The sequence below is a fragment of the Mandrillus leucophaeus genome, unplaced genomic scaffold (assembly GCF_000951045.1).
Source record: "Mandrillus leucophaeus isolate KB7577 unplaced genomic scaffold, Mleu.le_1.0 Scaffold113, whole genome shotgun sequence".
Lineage (NCBI taxonomy): Eukaryota > Metazoa > Chordata > Mammalia > Primates > Cercopithecidae > Mandrillus > Mandrillus leucophaeus.
In genome coordinates this window covers 4,865,520-4,883,923 of record NW_012099543.1, presented here as the reverse complement: position 1 = coordinate 4,883,923, position 18,404 = coordinate 4,865,520, and the positions used below count along the sequence as shown (strand labels likewise).

At 39.1% G+C, this 18,404-nt stretch overlaps 1 protein-coding gene and 1 pseudogene across 1 annotated transcript in view; one reads left to right on the top strand and one right to left on the bottom strand.

The window, feature by feature from the left end:
* The window catches only part of HHLA2 (HERV-H LTR-associating 2), a 139,020-nt gene that overhangs the window by 30,665 nt on the left and 89,951 nt on the right, over positions 1 to 18,404 (bottom strand). Inside the window, exon 4 of the mRNA XM_011995402.1 lies at positions 12,328 to 12,405. The gene's annotated coding sequence lies outside the window, so the exon portion shown is untranslated. The remainder of the gene's footprint in view (positions 1 to 12,327; positions 12,406 to 18,404) is intronic.
* LOC105550619 lies at positions 10,897 to 15,192 on the top strand (annotated as a pseudogene).

Below are 18,404 nucleotides of genomic sequence, written 5' to 3'. Positions count from 1 at the left end.
AAAAAAAAAAAAAGAATAAATCCTTGTTTTCAAGAGACCTTTAAAAATAAAGCTATAAGGGAGTAAAATAACTTGAGAGTAGATAGCTGGGACTTCAATATTTGTAGGAAAAGTGAATTTGACATCTTATGACATAACTATATGTATTTCAATGCCTTAACTTTATAAATTCAACACTAAAGGTAAGACTAAAGAAGGGACAATATAAAAGCTTTAATTTGGTATATAGACTTTCAAATACAGAGAACTTGAGTTTGATGCATTTGAACAGATGGGTATGTTGGTCTGTTCATATAAATCAAGCTGCCCAGATATACCATGTAGGTCAACCTTTGTTCAGTTCTATTTGTTTCTATAACTAGAAATTCTCCAAGGAAGTTTTCTGAGTTTAGTAAAGACTGGCAAATTTAGGCAAGAGAGGGGCATGTGTAACCAATGCTGAGCGATTTATAGGGTCAGAAGATTTCTTTAAGTGGGGCATCTTTACCCATGCCCCCATCTGCTCAGGCAGTGAGATCCAGGCCCAGCATGAGTCACTATAGAACGAATCCCCTTTGGCTTCCAATCTCTTACTGTCCAAAGATCAGCTACCACCTTCTTTGAGAAACAGAAATTCTGTCATCTACTCTCCTCCCTATTTAACCCATCTCTGGTAATTCCTCCTTGCCTCAATTTTCTCTCTTCCTATCTTTCCCTAAACCTTAGCCCTCCTCCTAATCTGCCTGACCCTTCACAGAGGGGCTCTTTCCCCAGGCTCCCACACACTGAGTAACACTCCTTGACCCTGATGTCCCCTCTAGTTATGATCCTAATTCCCATCTACCTTTACCTTCTAAGTTTTATTTGGGGCCACATCTGTTGCCACGGCTCACTCCATGCTCACTATTTAAAGTCCTTTGAACCAGATTTTTCTTTCTTACCAATTCTAAAGCTATTTTTGAAGGGTACCAAGTGACACCACTGACAAACCAAAGACATCCTTAACCCAAATGAGAGAGGTCCGGCCACTCCTCCCTGGCCAACAAATGGGGTGTTCTTTTGTACTTGTGGTAAGTTTGTCAGATCAGAGGAGCAGATCACGTAAGTAAAAAAAGATGGAAGAAAGAATCAATGAACAGTGTTTAATAGGAGATTTTACCTGCTAAAAGAAAATCAATAATTTTCTTTTTTCTCCTGCATCTTATTAACCCTTTTGGTAGTATTAATGCTAACCTTTCAGTATTACTAAACATATACTAATATATGCATTACATATATATTATGTACTATATACTAATATAGCATATAGTAATACACCATAATTCTAGGCACAATCACATAAAGTATTATAATTTCCATTTTATAGATGAAGACATTGAGGTTCAGAGAGGTTAAGAACTTACTCAAGCTTACAATTGACAAATGGCAAAGTCAAGACTAAATTAAGTTGGGCTTATGACTTTGAGGCCTTCTATTAACCACTCTACTGTGAAATCTCACAGATCACATCAGTGATTCACCACCCCAAGGCAATTCCGCTGAGAACCAACTATGGAGAAGCCGATAGTTTATTTCAGTGTAGATTTAATCTTTTTGTGAATCTTGACCTTTTTGTGAGTCTTATCCCTGGTTCCAAAAAGTTATTTTCTCCCAGTCAGTGGTTGACAGTGATTGTAAAACTATGTATGGTTTTATAGTCATAACTACTGTTAGATCTGTATCACATCAGAAGTTAGTGCAACAACTCCAAAATCGTCTGTCTGCTTTCAGTTGCTCAGCTTTCCTGTGGCAAGCAGGCATTCCATTAATTATGAATAGTAGCCTCTTTTACTTTCAAAAGTGTCCCCGTATGAATGATAAATTATATGATCAAGCTACTTATGTACCATTGCCATCTTAGTCTCCTGAAAACATTGATTTGAATATGTGATCCATCTGCCCAAAAGGCAAGAGCTCTTGCTAAGTGTGTAGAGGACATTTAGGCATGCCCAGAAATCCTGCCTCCAGGACAACTCTCCCTCCCTGTTTTATCTCATTCTGGAGGGACTATTAACCACATTGATCACAATGGTCTGCTCTACCACTCCATCTGAGGATAGGCTAAATAATCCAGGTGTGAATAATCATGGCAACCTGTCCAAGGTGGGAGGGGGACATGTGATCCAAGAAGGGCCAGAGTACTACTGCAAATTAAACAAGAGCTCTTTCTGCTAAGCTTGTAGACAGAAAGCATATATTTGGAACTACTGGCAGCAGTAATTCCTGCCACACAAAGAGAACTTCAACAGAAAGAAACCAACCGATGAGAAGTGAACAGGAAGGCTGAGGGTGAGTGCTTGAAGGTGAGCAGTCAAGTGCACCGGAGCACACATGAGTGCCCCCAACAAGCATGTCCTCATGACTTGGTTCCCATGCCTCTTACTTCAATTCTATAAACTACCCCAGTAACCTCCCCTTCTATGTAATGCTAATAAAATCCCTCTGCTTAAGCGCATTGGAAATTTGTTTCTATAACTTGCACATAAAAGTGTACTGACACATCATATCCCTAAAATTTCACCTTCAATAATGTTCAGATATATGAAATATTTTAAAGTCCCAATGTCCAAACTGGCAGAATGTCATATATGTATATATATTTGATATATAGATATCAAATCTAGATATCTATGATATAGAGATATATATGTCTATATATAGACAGATATCTCTACATATATACCTATGTGTATGTGTGTGTTTGTACATACACTTATATACATTTTATATTCAGTTCTGAGAAACATACCTGGAGACAGTGGCTTATATTATTGGTGAGGCCACACACTGATAATTAAGTCCCTGGAAAGCAACTTGGTGATATTTTTCAAATGCCTTTAAAATTGCAACATCTTTTGTATCATTTAAGGTGAGTTTAGTGACAAGCAACACACAGGTTTAGGACATAAGCAAGAAGGAAATTAGAAGGATACTGGTAACTCCAGAACTCAAGGAAGAACAATCAAGCACCAAAAAGAGCAAAGGCCCAGACAATTCCAAGAAAGCTGTGGGTAACTTTGGTCACTTGCCACTGTGAAGACGAGCGAGCTTGCCATTGTTCATAGAGTATTTAGGTGGTGTTAGGTGGAGGTATCTTTGTCTATGTGGAATCTGCATGTTTGTACAGTCAAAGTTGAATGAATAGAAATATACCAATGAGTTAACTGAGCAGCTTATATCTTGGGAGTTACAATATATTTCACAAGGCCACTGCTCATTAAGATCAGTGTTTCTCAAACTATCTGTAGCAAAGCAGCAGTAAACTTTTGTTTCTAATCTGTCATGGACAAATTCATTGGGAAAATGAAATAAAAATGAATTGCTAGAAAAATGAAATTAAAGAACTTCAAATGCAAGCCTCAATTTACATACAATAGGCATAGAAATTTTAATGCCACCTTGACAGCATAATTTTGAATACTCTAATTCTGCACTTCTCTTATCATGAACCAGTAATAAACAGTTCACACACCAGCATCAGTCTGCAGACCCCTCACTTTGAATAGTACTACTTTTGGTAATGCCATTTCCCCTCAAATCTGCTTCAACCTCTGGTCCAAAAGGCATACTTTACCGTCACCAGCACACTGTAAAATATGGAGAGAAAACATTTTGCACTAAGTCATGACACATCAAGCAAGGAAACAGATCTTTCTTTCTGCCATTTACCCCCAAGCCAGAACCGGTATTAGGTATTCTCTTTGCTATTATCCATAATGTAATCTCCTTACCTTTGGCCAGCCCCTCAGCTTTTTTTTTTAATGGAATAACCTGCACCTTGGTTCTTGAGTTGTTCCAGTTCCTAGTGGTCTTGTGCATAGAAGGGCAGTCATCTTTGATTCATCTTTCCCACTGAGCACATGAGGAAAAGTAAGGATCCACAGAGTTCCTTTCACATTCCTCCTAGATCTATTTGTACAGCAGTATTCCATCTTCCCTTACTAGGCAAGGTCAGTCACCTTAGCTAACACAGTATCCCACTTTCTGCCATTTGTTGTCCCCTAGCAGGAAGAGCCCAAATTACCAGTTTTAGCTTCCAATTTAGAGCAATCACAGTATATATTACATGATGAAAGCATTCCTTAAGTACTAACAAGAGATGGGTCACCCTAAGAGGGACAGCAAGTAAAAATTTTGGGAACAGATTAATTAGTTATCATTGTTAGATACATCAGTCCCTCCTCTCTCCTTGGTTCCTAGATCCATGTCTTTTAATTGTGGGGAAAGTGTTTCTTATTTCAAACACTAGTTCAGAGCCTAACCAGTGTTCTACAAAGTAGCTATGTCATCAGATGGAAGAAGATCCCCTGTGAGATTGCAGCACTGTCTGTAGTGACCATTGCACCATCTCATAAGGCTAACTACTTCATAAATAGGGAACATAAAACAGTGAATTACATTTTAATTAGTCCATTGCCTTCATTCTTTGTTTTTGATCAAATAACTCCTTTCATAGCCAAATTGGGTGGGATAACAAGATAGTGTATGAAGCATTTGGGAAGTTTGCAATTGGTAGTACTGGCAGGGGCACAACAGGGAGGAAGTAAGAAAAGAAATGCTGTTCCCTTCCATAATGAGAGCAACTAGATATAATACAACAAGGAGTTCACTGTGTTTACTAGTTATGATGCCATATCAGAGATGTGGGCTGGTCTCTAAGGTTGACAATGGATCACTCAGCTATCGTATTAGCATGGTCTGCTTTGATGAGGGAAAGGCTGTGTTGTGGAGTCTGTACAAAGGCCCTATCGCTACTTTTGTGGCTGCCTCAGTCATGTTCTATCTGGATGCTCATCAGAAAGACCGAAGCAGCAGCTCTCAATGGCATGAATAGGCATTCATACCATCAGGTCAGTTCAGCCTCCTTTTCATGCTTGCTCAACGTACTCCTTAACTGTCTCATGTTCTGGATCCATTCGAATGTTCCATGATCACATCCTTTTTCTGAATCCTATAGTCAGTCTTCCTCTATGTTCTTGACCAACATGCCCAAGAACTTGTTACAGAGCCTGACTTTAGGCCTCATCTTCTTTCAGATAAAGTTACAATGAGATGTATTACCCAATATTCTACCTAATGGGAGGCTTTCCCTTCTCCATTGTCTTTTAGGATTAGCCCTGTCAAAGGCTCTAAAGCTGCAAAATCTACTTATAGTCAGTGGTAGTTGTTATCCTGAAAAGTCATCCTTTGTACTCAATAGCTTGTTAAAGGGACTCCCCATGAGACCACAAGCACAGGTTGCAGATGAAACAGTGGTATGGTGGGCTCAGTGGGCATGTAAACAATCTGCTCATGCAACTCATTTGTTCTTTAGGGGTTTGATGGAATATGGTCAGGCACATTCAACTTTGTCCCTGGCTTTGTTGTGGATCCTGGATCCCCGATCATAGAATCTAAAACTCAAACATCTTCATGTACTGTATACTATCTGATTCACTCAGATACATTTTCTGAAAAGAATAATTACTTGCTAAAGGGAACAAAGCCTTTCTCCAAGATCTAGAAACTTTTATTGCAATTATATTAGGATTTGCCACAGGAATCATTCAGTATTCAGATCTGCCTTAGTCACTGCATTAATTTGCTCCAATGAGGAGACAACATGTGGAGCAGCAGTTGCAGTGAGAATCACCACCTGATTAAGTAATGACATGCTGGACAGCTTTTCTGGCACCAGCGCCACCTTTTCCATGACTGAAGCTCCTGATGGGCAGATCTGCCATTCCAGCTTCCATAAAGTGAGCTCACCCCTGGGATCCCATAGCATCCTTCCAGCATGAAAGTGACACCCTACTGTTACCTGCACTCCTCACAATATTTGATTTCATTTCCCAGTTCCCTGAATTAAATCCCCTCTGTTGTAAATACTTGGTGGATGCTATTTTCCTGGACAGACTCTACCTGTGGGTCAGTTAAAGTTACTCATAATAGGCCCTGTGGAATATAATTAAAACGTTTGTCTCTGAGTCCATAATAGGGATGTCTATCCTTGGCAACTTCCTGAATCCACAAATTAGCTCCCCATCCTTTTTTAAAAAGGCTATTTCAGTAGGAGAGCCAAGTGGCTGTAATTTGTTTGCCTCATACATTTAAAATAGTTGATCAGAAGCAACACCACATCCTAGGCTATTTTCAAAAGACTGAACGATATATATGCAGATACTTGTACCTTATTCCCATCTAGTTTCTCAGCATTGATACAACACTGATGACACTTGGGGAATGAAAGTTTTGGGTTTTGTTTTATATCAAAAAGTAAAAATAAAACACAGACCTTAAAGGCTGGCTCATCAGTTTGGTTCCCAAAGATTCCATGTTTAATCTAAGCCAGAGACTTCTGCTTCTCTGACCATTTCCTGGGCCCTGATTATTGCATTGCCTTTGAATCTGTGACTACACCCCCTTGGAGTCTTCAGTTGCCTGTTTTCAGCATGACTCCTCCTAATTCTACTCGTTTAGAAATCCCATTTTCATTGCACCCTCCCAGCTGCAGTCTTGGCCTATGAAGAACAGTAATGTGCATTTTAAAGGATTCTGTGGCCTGCCTTCACAATTTACTTCCCATGGGAAGAAAAGATTCTTCTGGGCCCTGAAGCAGAACAGAATGAGAGATAGGTGGGTCAGAGACACACACATACATGTATCCAAACCAATACTAGCTCTTACAGTCTTTTGAGTCAAAAAGATCCCGGCATAATGAAGGGGAAGGAATTCAATGTCATCTGGCGTAAGACAGCATTCAACAATGGTTTGCATTCACCAGGCCATCAAACTTGAAATTAAAGCTGGCTGCCTAGGCTAGCTCATTGAATCCAGACTACCTGGTGAGTACTATAGCAATGATTTCGGCGAGATCTGAATTTCTGAAATTTCCTCTTAAAATTTTTTTTTCCTCTCTATCCTCTGAGGCATGTATGTGCTGAATTTAAATTAATTTTTTTTTTTTTTTTGGTTACTGAGAGAGCAGCACTGAAAAGACATATATGGTTGGACCACATAGGATTGCAAGATCCAGAATGTCCAGTTGAATTTGAATTCAGATAAACTATTAATTTTTTTAGTACAAGTATATCCCAGGCAATACCTCAGACATACTTATACTGAAATTCAAATTTAACTGGGAATCTTGTATTTTTAATTGCTAAATCTGACAATTCTATGGGTAGGAGCCATTGGCATTCACTTCTTTTCATATAAAGGAGACTTTGCTGCTTTTTGCGAGAGAATAAAAATAAGTGGTTGAAAACTAAGGTTATGACATGAGATTGTGTGGGTTTGAATCATGTCACCTCTACTTAATGACTATGTGACTCTGGACCAGAATTAGCCACATAATTTATGAAGTTGGGGTGCTTCATCAGCCTCCATTCTCTTCATTTTGGCATCAGCTATCCAGACACCCAAAGTTTCACTTCCAAAGAGATGCCCAGTTGCCTCAGGGTGATAAATGGACTAGCTATTTGGCCACCACTTACCATGAGCTCTTAAATTTCTGCACTAGAACACAGAATGGAGCCTTACTGCCTTTTGCCCCAATAAAGTCCAATGGCTAACTCCAAATATTACTTTTCTATAGGTGTCTATCATATAAAATCTGCCATCAATATTATTTGGGGTTTCTATAGGTGTCTAGCATATAAAATCTGCCATCAATATTATTTGGGGTTTCTATAGGTGTCTAGCATATAAAATCTGCCATCAATATTATTTGGGGTTTCTTTTTTTGTTGGCAACAGAAAGGAACCCAGAATAACAAGGAAACCATGGATTTTTAAGGGAAGGAGTCTAAGGTTGCTCACACAGCCTAAGGAAGGGCTGCAGAAACCAGCTTCAGGAAGGACAGGAACAGCAGAAGCAACATCAAAACCCAGCTTAGAAGCCTGACATCTTTGCACCAGGTCCTCACCTGAGAGTACCCTGTTTGTATGTCAGGTTTCTAGGTTTCTTTTCACCCAACTTGAATCCAGATGTTCTATTACTGGCTCAGAATGGTTAGGGTTAAGACTGAGAATGATGGCACTATCAGAGCCTGCAAGTGAATCTGCATGAGTTGGGCACACATCCCAATTTGAGTCTATTGTAAGCTTTGTCTCAGCAACTCTACTGTTAGGACTCTGTTATAATAATCAGAGATGTAATAATTGTATGAACAAGGCTTCTTATTGCAGTGAAGATTTGGAAGCAACTTACATGTCCAATGACAGGGGAGAAAGAAAACTATGATATGCAAATGTACATTAATGAAATGATTTTTAATGCTGGATTTTTACTGTTATGGAAAAGTCTCACATGAAATTTATAATGCAAGTCAGAATTTTACAAAAATGTCTTTTTACAAAAGAGTTACATAAAATACACTAAAATGTTGGAAATCACTAGTCCCACCGCCTGGAGGTAACTGTGCTCAGTTAAGTAGCCTCCATTTTTCTGAGTCCAGAAATTATTTTTAACATTTTTTCTGAGTCCAGAAATTATTTTTAAAAATTAAAATTTTGACTGTTTTTGAACCAAATTCCTCAGTTGACTCCAGCTTACCTTTTAAAGTGAATGTCCTTTGTTTCCTAGTTAGTCAAGAGAAACTAACTTGGTCTACAATTTTAAGATCTACAGAAATGCCACGTTTTTCATGAAACCTCAGTCAACTTTTAGTGATCTCGCTTGCCACAAGATTCCTCTCCATCTTGCTTGTACCAGTCATTAAGCACTTACACAACTTTATGTGGTTAGTTTCAAAAGCATGGGAGTGTTTTAAAATTTCACAATTGTTTTCATCAAGGTAGAATGGGGAGGGGGAGGCAGGCAGCAGAGGAAGAAAGAATAGGGAAAAAATGGACGATTCTAGCTCAGAGATGCTAAAGAGTAAAGAAAACTTTGATAGCCAGATGTAATACAATCCTTGATTAGATATTCAATCAAAAACTTGCTACGGGGCTTCTCAAATGGGTGCGCTTGTCACCCACTGGGTTCTTATTAAAATATGGTGGTGCAACGCTACTAGTCCAAGGATCAAAATTTGAGAAACAATACTCCAAAGGGCATTTTGAGGCCTATGGGAAAAATTTCACTGTATTTTATCTAATACATCAATGTTTCATTTCTACAGTGTGAGAAGGGCATGTGATTATATGAGGTAGTTTTTATTTGTAGGCTATATTACTAAAGTGTTTAGGGCTGAAATGTCATGATTACTGTAACTTACTTTCAAATGGTTCTGCAACAACATTATATACATAAATATGTATATGAGGAGAAAATGGGATAAAATATTAACAATGGATGAACCTCAGTGAAAGGCAAACAAATGCTCACACTTCTGTTTCCTTCAACTTTTTGATTTTGAAAAATCTTCAAAATATAAAAACTATGAAAGGATAAATAAAATACAAATCCCCATAGAGACTGAGTCAATACATCTGGAGTGAGACCTAGGAGCCTACATTTTAACAAACACTCCAGAGAGTTCCATCACCGGTTGTACACAGACCATATTTTGAGAACAATATTCTAGACAGCAGTGGAGAGCACTGTTGGCTTGACAACATATTCTCGAACTGGCTGAAGTGCCCAGGTTTGAAACACCCTAATAAACTGTGGCAGCTGTAGACTGTTTGCCTAGCAGCCTTTGCATCCCCCTTGTCCCTCTAACAGCACTTTCTTTCCTTGGGGACCTCACCTCAATTCACAATTTGAGGAAAGATAGACAGAGAAGACCTTCACTTAAACCCTTATCTTTCACAAGCAGGCATTGTACATGTTTCTGTGCTGAATAACGAAATGCCCTAAGTTTAGCAGGTAAATGACATACACTTATTATCTTACCATCTCTGTGGGTCAGGTATCTTGGCACAGCTCAGCTTGGTCCTCCACTCAGGGTTTTTACCAGGCTGCCGTCGAACTGTCAGCCAGGATTCCAATCTCATCTGAGGCTTGGGATCCCCTTCCAAGCTCACTTGCTGTTGGCAGAATTCTGTTCCTTGCAGAGGTAGCACTGAGGCCCTCAGACCCTAGAGATACCCACCATTTCACAGCATCGCAGTTTTCTTTTCAAGGCCATCAGGGGGCCACTGCTTTAAGTCTTTGAGTCTCTGCTAAAGGACTCATTGGAATTGGTCAGGGCTACCCAAATAATCTCTTTTGTGGTTAACTCAAAAATCTATTGCTATTGCTAATTATATCTGCAAAATTCCTTTACCTTTGTTATGAAAGGTAACCGTATCAAAGCAGTAACTATTCAATCATATTCACAGGTGCAGCCCACATTAAAAGGGAGAGAATTACGCAGTGTGTACACCGAGGGCGAGAATCTTGGGGGCCACCTTAGAGTTCTGCCTTCACAGCACCTGCAGTGGTCCTACCACAGCCCCTGATGATCACTTCCTGGTCCAGACTCTTGTACAGTCCTTTCCCATCCTGTACCAGGGCTGGTCCATATAACTAATAGAATACCGCAAAACTTATGATATGTCACTTCCGATATGAGGTTATAAGAGACACTTTTTGGTCTTCCATTTCAGTTTCTTTCACTCTCTGATCACTCACTGTTGAAGAGGTCAGCTGCTATGCTGTATGAATAGCCCCACAGAGAGCCCCAATGGCAAGGAACTGAATCCTCCCCACCAACAGCCACATGAATGAGTTTGGAAGCATTTTCTCCAGCTCCTTCAGATGATGGAAGCCCTGGCCAATAGCTTAACTGCAACCCCATTAAAAACCCTGAGCCAGAATGACCCAGCTAAGCTGCTCCCAGATTCCTGTCCCTCAGAAACTGAGATGATAAATGTTTGTCTTAAGCTACTAATTTTTAGAGTAACATGTTACGCAGTAGTAGATTGTTCATCAACACCTGACCCAGGCTGACTAATCTAGGAAGAGTGAAAGATGCCTGTGTCCCTCTTCCATAGCAATATGGGAGAAGCACAGGTGCAGCGGAAGTTAACACACCCACAAAGAGAGGGGCAGACACCAAAAGTGGGTGATGAGGCAAGAGCAGCAGTGGTAATTTTTCAGCCTCTGGACCGGACCCAGTCAGGTGTGAATTAGTGCCATGCCTGTTGTTCCCAGTATCATGAGCCAATACATTCCTCCACTCCCCTTTAAGTTCAGAATCTTTAAAGTATATGTAGACCTGCTGAAAACATTTTGGGTCTCTCTTTCCAACTCCAGCAAGCACAAATTTATACCGACATGCAACGTAGTCAAGCCAAAGACAGTAATTTTTGTTGGCCACCCCTCCCCCACTTTATGCCTCTGATTAGGCTTGAATCTGATTTCTGTTCACTTGCAACCAAGGGTTTTGACTCATAAAACTCTCTATAGGATCAGTTTCAGGACTCACTCAGGATGTTTCCTTTTTTAGGACCTCTTTTCCTCCAAGGTCATGTTGGCTGATCCTGAATCACATGTTAGGTCATGCTTTTCAGGTTTCCTGGAAAGTAAGTTCTGTTTACTTGTACTTCTACGAAAGCTCCTGTGGCATTTTCTCCCAGGGATGTCTTAACATGCTGAGAATATAGCAATTTGACTAAATGATCTACATTTATTCCAGGGTAAATTTCCTCTATAGTGTGTGGCTTTTTGCATCCTAACTTAGCTAATCAAACACTCTCTGGGTACTGAGCCAACTGTTCATGCTGAAGCAGCCTGAGCAGTCATTGTAGAGAGAAACACAATCAACAAATCCCACGCATGAATCCAGCACAAACTCTGATTCTAAGATGTAATTTCTTCATACTGCTGCTCTCAGTGCAAAAGAGTCTTTAGAGACCCCACACTTAATCCACAATTCCGCCTCCTCCCAATTCTGAACTGCAGCAATGACTGAACACAAATTGAGATCTTTCCTGGCATGTCCCCTTCCCTATATAACAACTACTATTGCAATTTTCTCCTAAACACCCCAGTACCACTATCAAAGTGGCACATAGATAATGCAGTTCGAAATTTATAATTATCAAAATAAAAAATGCCACTCCTAACTGCCCTCCCCCATAATTCCAAAATTTACCATTTCTCAGAATAATATAGTGTGCAAAGTCTAAATTCACCTCAACAGCATCATGTCTTACTACTTGGATTCAGAGCCCAGGTCTATTTAAAGCTGTGTACTGTTGTCCAAGTTACCTAACTCCTTTTTGCCTCAGTTTCACATCTAGTAAGAGGGATAATAATATTCACCTCCAAATCACTGTTATAAGAATTACGTTAATAATATTTGCAAAACAATTGAAATGTTTCCTGGTCATGTAGTAATTTTCAAATAAATAGCTGCACAGAAAATACTGAAACCTCATTGTGTATCTCCCTACTTGCCAGAAGAGGTGCTTTCTAGGCTTTAGTATATTCTACATCACCATCACAATCTGTGCAGGGTTAGTATTCTCCTACATGCTGTGTGGATAAAATTAGATTAAGGTAATCCCAGAGTATCAATGCCCCAGATGACTAGCAAAATAAAAACAAATTCCCTTTGGAAGAAAATATTATACCAAGCTGAAAATTACTTCTACAACTTTTTTTTCTTTTTCTTTGAGACAGAGTCTCATTCTGTTGCCCAGGCTAGAGTGTAGTGGCATGATCTCAGCTCACTGCAGCCTCTGCCTCTCGGGTTCAAGTGATTCTCCCGTCTCAGTCTCCCAGGCAGCTGGGACTACAGGCACCTGCCACCATGCCCTGCTAATTTTTGTATTTTTAGTAGAAACAGGTTTTCACCATGTTGGCCAGGCTGGTCTCGAACCCCTGACTTCAGGTGATCCACCTACCTCAGCCTCCCAAAGTGCTGAGATTACAGCATGAGCCACCGTGCCAGCCTCTACAACATTTTTGCAAATACAATGTCTGACACACAGTAAAAAATAGCCAGGCACTTGGAGACAAGAAAACAATCAAACAGATAACTGAAAATAAAACTCACATGCACTTCAGATGTTAGTTTTTAGATATAGACTTTAACCATACTTTTTTTGTTCAAAGAGACAAGACAAGATAGACAATTTTGGCGGAGAGCTGAAAACCATGATAAAGAACCAAACAGAAACTACAAGAACTGGGAAATAACTGAAATTAGCAACAGAAGATTGATTTAACAGCCTACTAGGCAGTTAAAGAGAACAAGTACCCTCGATATTGATCTGTAAGAAAGTATTCAGAATGAAGCAAAGAGAAACAAAAGGATGGAAACATTAGAAAGAAAGATGAGAAACAGAGGACACAGTGAGAAGGCATAAGTGAAATCCTAAGAAAAAGAAAAGAGAATGTGTAGGAATTATTTGAAGAAATAATGAAGGACAATTTTCCAAAACTGAAAGACATTTATTCACAGATTCAAGAAGCCCTATAAACCTCAAACAAGATAAACAACCAGGTACCTCATTGAAAATGTTAAAAACCAAAGAGAAAGAAACTTTTAAAGCAGTCAGAAGGCACAACAAAAAAGGCAGGTTGCCTTCAAAAGAGCAACAATTAGGCAAATACCTGCCTTTTAAACAGAGGGAATAGAAGCCAAAGATGAGAGAAAAATTTCTTCAAAGTGATCAAAGAAAATGACTTCCAACCCAAAATTGCAACCCCCAAATTATAACTTCCAACCCAAAATTGTAGCAAAAAGATTTCAAGAATAAAGTGAAATAATTCTTAGACACACAAAACATAATTTGAAACCAGCAGAACTGCACTAAGTGAAATGCTACAGGCGTGTTTTTCAGGTAGAAGGAAAATGATACCAGGGGAAGCTCAAATTCAGGAAGGGATGAAGAGCTATGAATATAGGGCAGGGGAAGCTCAAATTCAGGAAGTGATAAAGAGCTATGAGTATAGGGCAAATTTAAATAAGTAGACTAGCTTTCTCCCCAGGGATGTTGCTGCAGAAGCATCATTGAAGTCTCTCTTTCCATAGCAGCCAAAAAGCCTGAACAGCTGCAGAAACTTTTCCTCACACGGTTGATCTTCGAAATAACTGATGAGCATTTCTAGAGCCATTCTGAGCAATGGGAACTCTCACGGACTGTGTAGCAATGAGAGACTCAAACACCAAGCACTCCAGGGGTTTTGGGTTGTCCCATATGTCACCATGGAGTTGGATATAGCCATGAATGCAAAGTCATCTTACATGATTTGGCTGTACCCCCACCCAAATCTTATCTTGAATTGTAGCTCCCATAATTCCCACATGTTATGGAAGGGACTCAGTGGGAGATAACTGATTCATGGGGGCAGTTTTCCCCATACTGTTCTCGTGGTAGTGCGTAAGTCTCACGAGATCTCATGGTTTGTAAAGGGAAACTCCTTTCGCTTGGTTCTCATTTGTTGTTTGCTTGCTGCCATGTAAGATGTGCCTTTCATCTTCTGCCATGATTGTGAGGCCTCCCCAGCCATGTCGAACTGTAAGTTCATTAAACCTCTTTTTCTTTATAAATTACCAAGTCTTGAGTATGTCTTTATCAGCAGCATGAAAATGGATGAATACACCATACAAGGTGGATGGAAGAGTTGTGGAACCAAACAGGGCTGTCTCAAATGAAGATCTTCAGAGACCCGGTAACCACTTAACTGTGAAAGAGATTGTAGTGGCATTAAAAAAAGACACTGAAGACCATCACCTAAGAAATTATTTTGAGCACTATGGGAAATTAAAGTGATTGAACTCATGACTGACTGAGGTAGCGGTGAGAGGCTTTGCTTTCATAACTTTTGATGACTGTGACTCCCTGAATAATATTGTCATTCAGAAATACCATCCTGTGAATGGCCACAATTGTGAAACAAGGAAAGCCTTATTGAAGCAAGATATGGCTAGTGCTTCATCCGGCCAAAGAGGTCAAAGTAGTTCTAGAGATATAAGTGGTGGTCGTGGAGGTAGTTTTGGTAGGAATGCCAACTTTGGTAGTAGCAGAAACTTCAGTGGTTGTGGTGGTTTTGGTGGCAGCCACGGTGGTGGTAGATATGGTGGCTGTGGGCATGGCTATTGTAGATTCGGTAGATAGAAACAGTTTTGAAGGTAGAGAAAGTTATAATGGTTTTTGGCAATTGTAATAATCAATCTTCAAATTTTGGGCCTATGAAGGTAGGGAACCAGGCAGAAACTCTGGTTCCTATGGTGGGGGAGGCCAATACTTTGCCAAACTACAAAACCAAGATGGCTATGATGGTCCCAGTAGCAATCGTAGCAGAAGGTTTTAATTATTGCCAGGAAGTAAAGCTTAACAGGAGAGGAGAGCCAGAGAAGTGACAGGTGAGGTACAGGTTACAGTAGATTTGTGAATTCAGCCAAGCACAGTGGTGACAGGGCCTAGCTGCTGCAAAGAAGACACATTTAAGACAATACTCACATGTATCAGCAAAAAACTGAAGAACTGTATTTGTGACTAATTGCATAAGAGGTTATTTTAGTTTCTGTTTGTGGAAAGTTGAAAGCATTCCAACATAGGGTTTATGTAGTTTTTTGTTTTTTGCACCCATGCTGTATATTTCTAAATCTAATAGTCTGAGCATGACACTGAATAAATGTCTTTCTAAAAAAATAAATGAGATTAATGACAATAATAAGGTTTTAAATATAAGAATTTTAAACATAAATAAAACACACTGACATTCATATTTTAAAGACAGAATTAAAGTACCCAATAATGGCTTAAGGCTTTAGAAGGGGCTAAAAAAAAGTGAACTGTCTAAAAGGAATATAGAATCTTTTCATTGCCCATGAAAAGTATAAAGTACCAATTAATGTAAGATTTTAAGAACCAATGAGGTATATCATAATTTTGTGGTTCATAAGTAAAAGAATTATAGAATGTATAATTTCTAAAGAGGTAGGGGGAAAAACAGAATTACAAATTTGCAGCAAGGCCCAGAAGGAAGGAAAATTTTGGAGCATATAAAAGCCCTAGAATAGATGAGATGAATAGAAAGCACTGAGTAAGTCAGACACAAAATAACTCATACTGTATGATTTGAATTACTTGACATTCTGAAAACAGGCAAAACTTAACTGTACTGTTTAAGGATGCATACTTAGGTACAATACTAAAGAAAAGCAAGGACAGGATTACCATAGAAGCTAGAAAGTGTTTTCCTTTGGCAGAGAGAGAGAAGGTCGTGGCTTGGAGGGGACATGAAGGAGCCTCGTGAAAGCCTAGGCGTGCTTGATTGCCTGGCAAACCAGGTGGTTATCTCATGGGCTTTTATTTTGTGTTGATTCATTTAGCTATATTTTGTGCACTTCTCTGTATTTATTCTATTTTCACAAAAATATTAAAAGTATAAGGAAGATCTAAATGTGCTGATATAGTAAAATCTTCAGAAATGTATAGTTAATAAAACAAAGCATGGAACAGAAAAAATGGTATGCTCTTGTTATATGAAAAAAGCTCACATACTCATATACATGCTTGTACTCACATAAATCATTTCTCAAAACATATGTAATAATAAATTTAATCTAGCCCACTGCCTCTGAGAGGGGAGACTAGGACTCTGGTATTTATGAGAGGCAGGGGCTAATTTTTCTCTGTATGCTTTTACTGTGAAAATAACCTTTGAATTACATTTAATAATATAAAGATTCACCAACCTGTGAATTAACTAGTAAGACAAAGCAGAGTTACCATTTGATGAAATCATTGTTTTCTAACAAAGGATTGCATTTTGAAATCTTAAGTCTGGCATTTTTAACCAAAAATTGTAAATCACTGCTAAATTTGTTCCAAAGATGGGTTGAATTTTCACAACCAATAAGAAAAGAAAAGTGGCTTTTATTTTAAATGGATACCCATGAAGTGATTATCTTTCAATTTCCCTCACATAAGTGGAGTGGAGATAGGTATAGATAATTCATTTTCATTTCCGCTCCCTTTTAGAACACTGTGATGTTTTCCATCTGCATTACAATAGAGCACTACTAAAAAATGGAAGCAAATTTAGGGTAAACCAAATGGCTAAATTTAAGAATCTGCCACAAATCATGAAATTGTCCTTTAGACTTTTAGTCATATGAACAAGTAGTTTAGACCAGAGTCGAATAATATGGATAATCTGAGTTGTCAAAGCGATTAGAACATAGTACGGATTTCAGGGAAATCCATTTACTAAATAAATGGGAAAAGCACCCATTGTTGACAAGGTGTGAAGAAATGAGCCCACTCAGGATTTCTGGGTTAAGACAGCAGCTTAAATACATGCCTCTAATTTTCTTTCTCATCTCCTTAACTCAATAAAAATTTAGGGAAGGGATTTTTGTTTTCAATTTTTAAAAATTTTTGTGGGTACCCAGTAGGTGTATATATTTATGGGGTACATAAGATGTTTGGATACAGGGCTGCAATGTGAAATAATCACATCATGAAGAATGGTATATCCATCCCCTCGAGCATTTATCCTTTGAGTTACAAACAATCCAATTATACTCTTTTAGTTACTTAAAATCGTACAATTAAGTTATTGACTATAGCCACCCTGTTGGGTTATCAAATAGTGGGTCTTATTCATTCTTTCTATTCCATTAACCATCCCCACCTCACTGTCCCCCAACCACAGACCCCCCACTATGGGAAGGATTTTTTTTTTTTTTAAAGAAATGGATAAAGTAGGAAAAGAGGAGAGGCAAAAAAAAAAAAAAAATCAGCAAAACTTTCGAAACTAGAGAAAAATGGGCAAGTGGTAACTGACTTAGTAGACCCAAGAAAACGAGTCTCTAGTTCATCGGAAAATGTGGAAGTCCACCAACTCGTACCAGGTAGTACTCAAAAGACATAGGAACTGCTTTGGAACTGGTAGTGAAAAAGAAAAAAAGACCAAGATAAGAAAACCTCATAGGAAAGCTATTTCTTATAGCCATCTAACACTGGTGGGATGGCCCCCTCCCAATTAATAGGTGAGATGTCCTGGCTGATGACGCCATGCACACACCAAGAGGTGAGAACACATTGTATTACATCATGGAACTTTCTAAACATAGTAGGACAACACCCAGGCTCGTCTGGAATGGGCTTGAGAATGTCTTGAAAGTGAAAATGAGAATAAGCAGCTTGGTTTTTATCATAGGTAGGGGGTGGGATGAGGGAAAATCCACTCTCCCACATAGGTTGTACTTTCTGCTGTGTCCAGGGTGCAGCACCAGCTTTCTTACCAGCTTGCTGAAATATGGGGCAGAAGAGGAAGGAAGAGGTGGGCATGAAAGCTCTCAGCAGTCAAAGATAAAAAAAGGAGTCAGACTCTATTAAACTATTTAAGAAGTTAAACCCCCGAGATTCTGTCCTGCACTCCACTTTACTGAACATTGTCCCTTTCTTTGGAGAAATCTGGAGGCTTATTCCATGGAGAAACAAAGCATAATAATGTGTGAATTGATGGTCCAGGCACAGATTAGAGTTAAGGTAGAGGTTAAGACTAGTTTA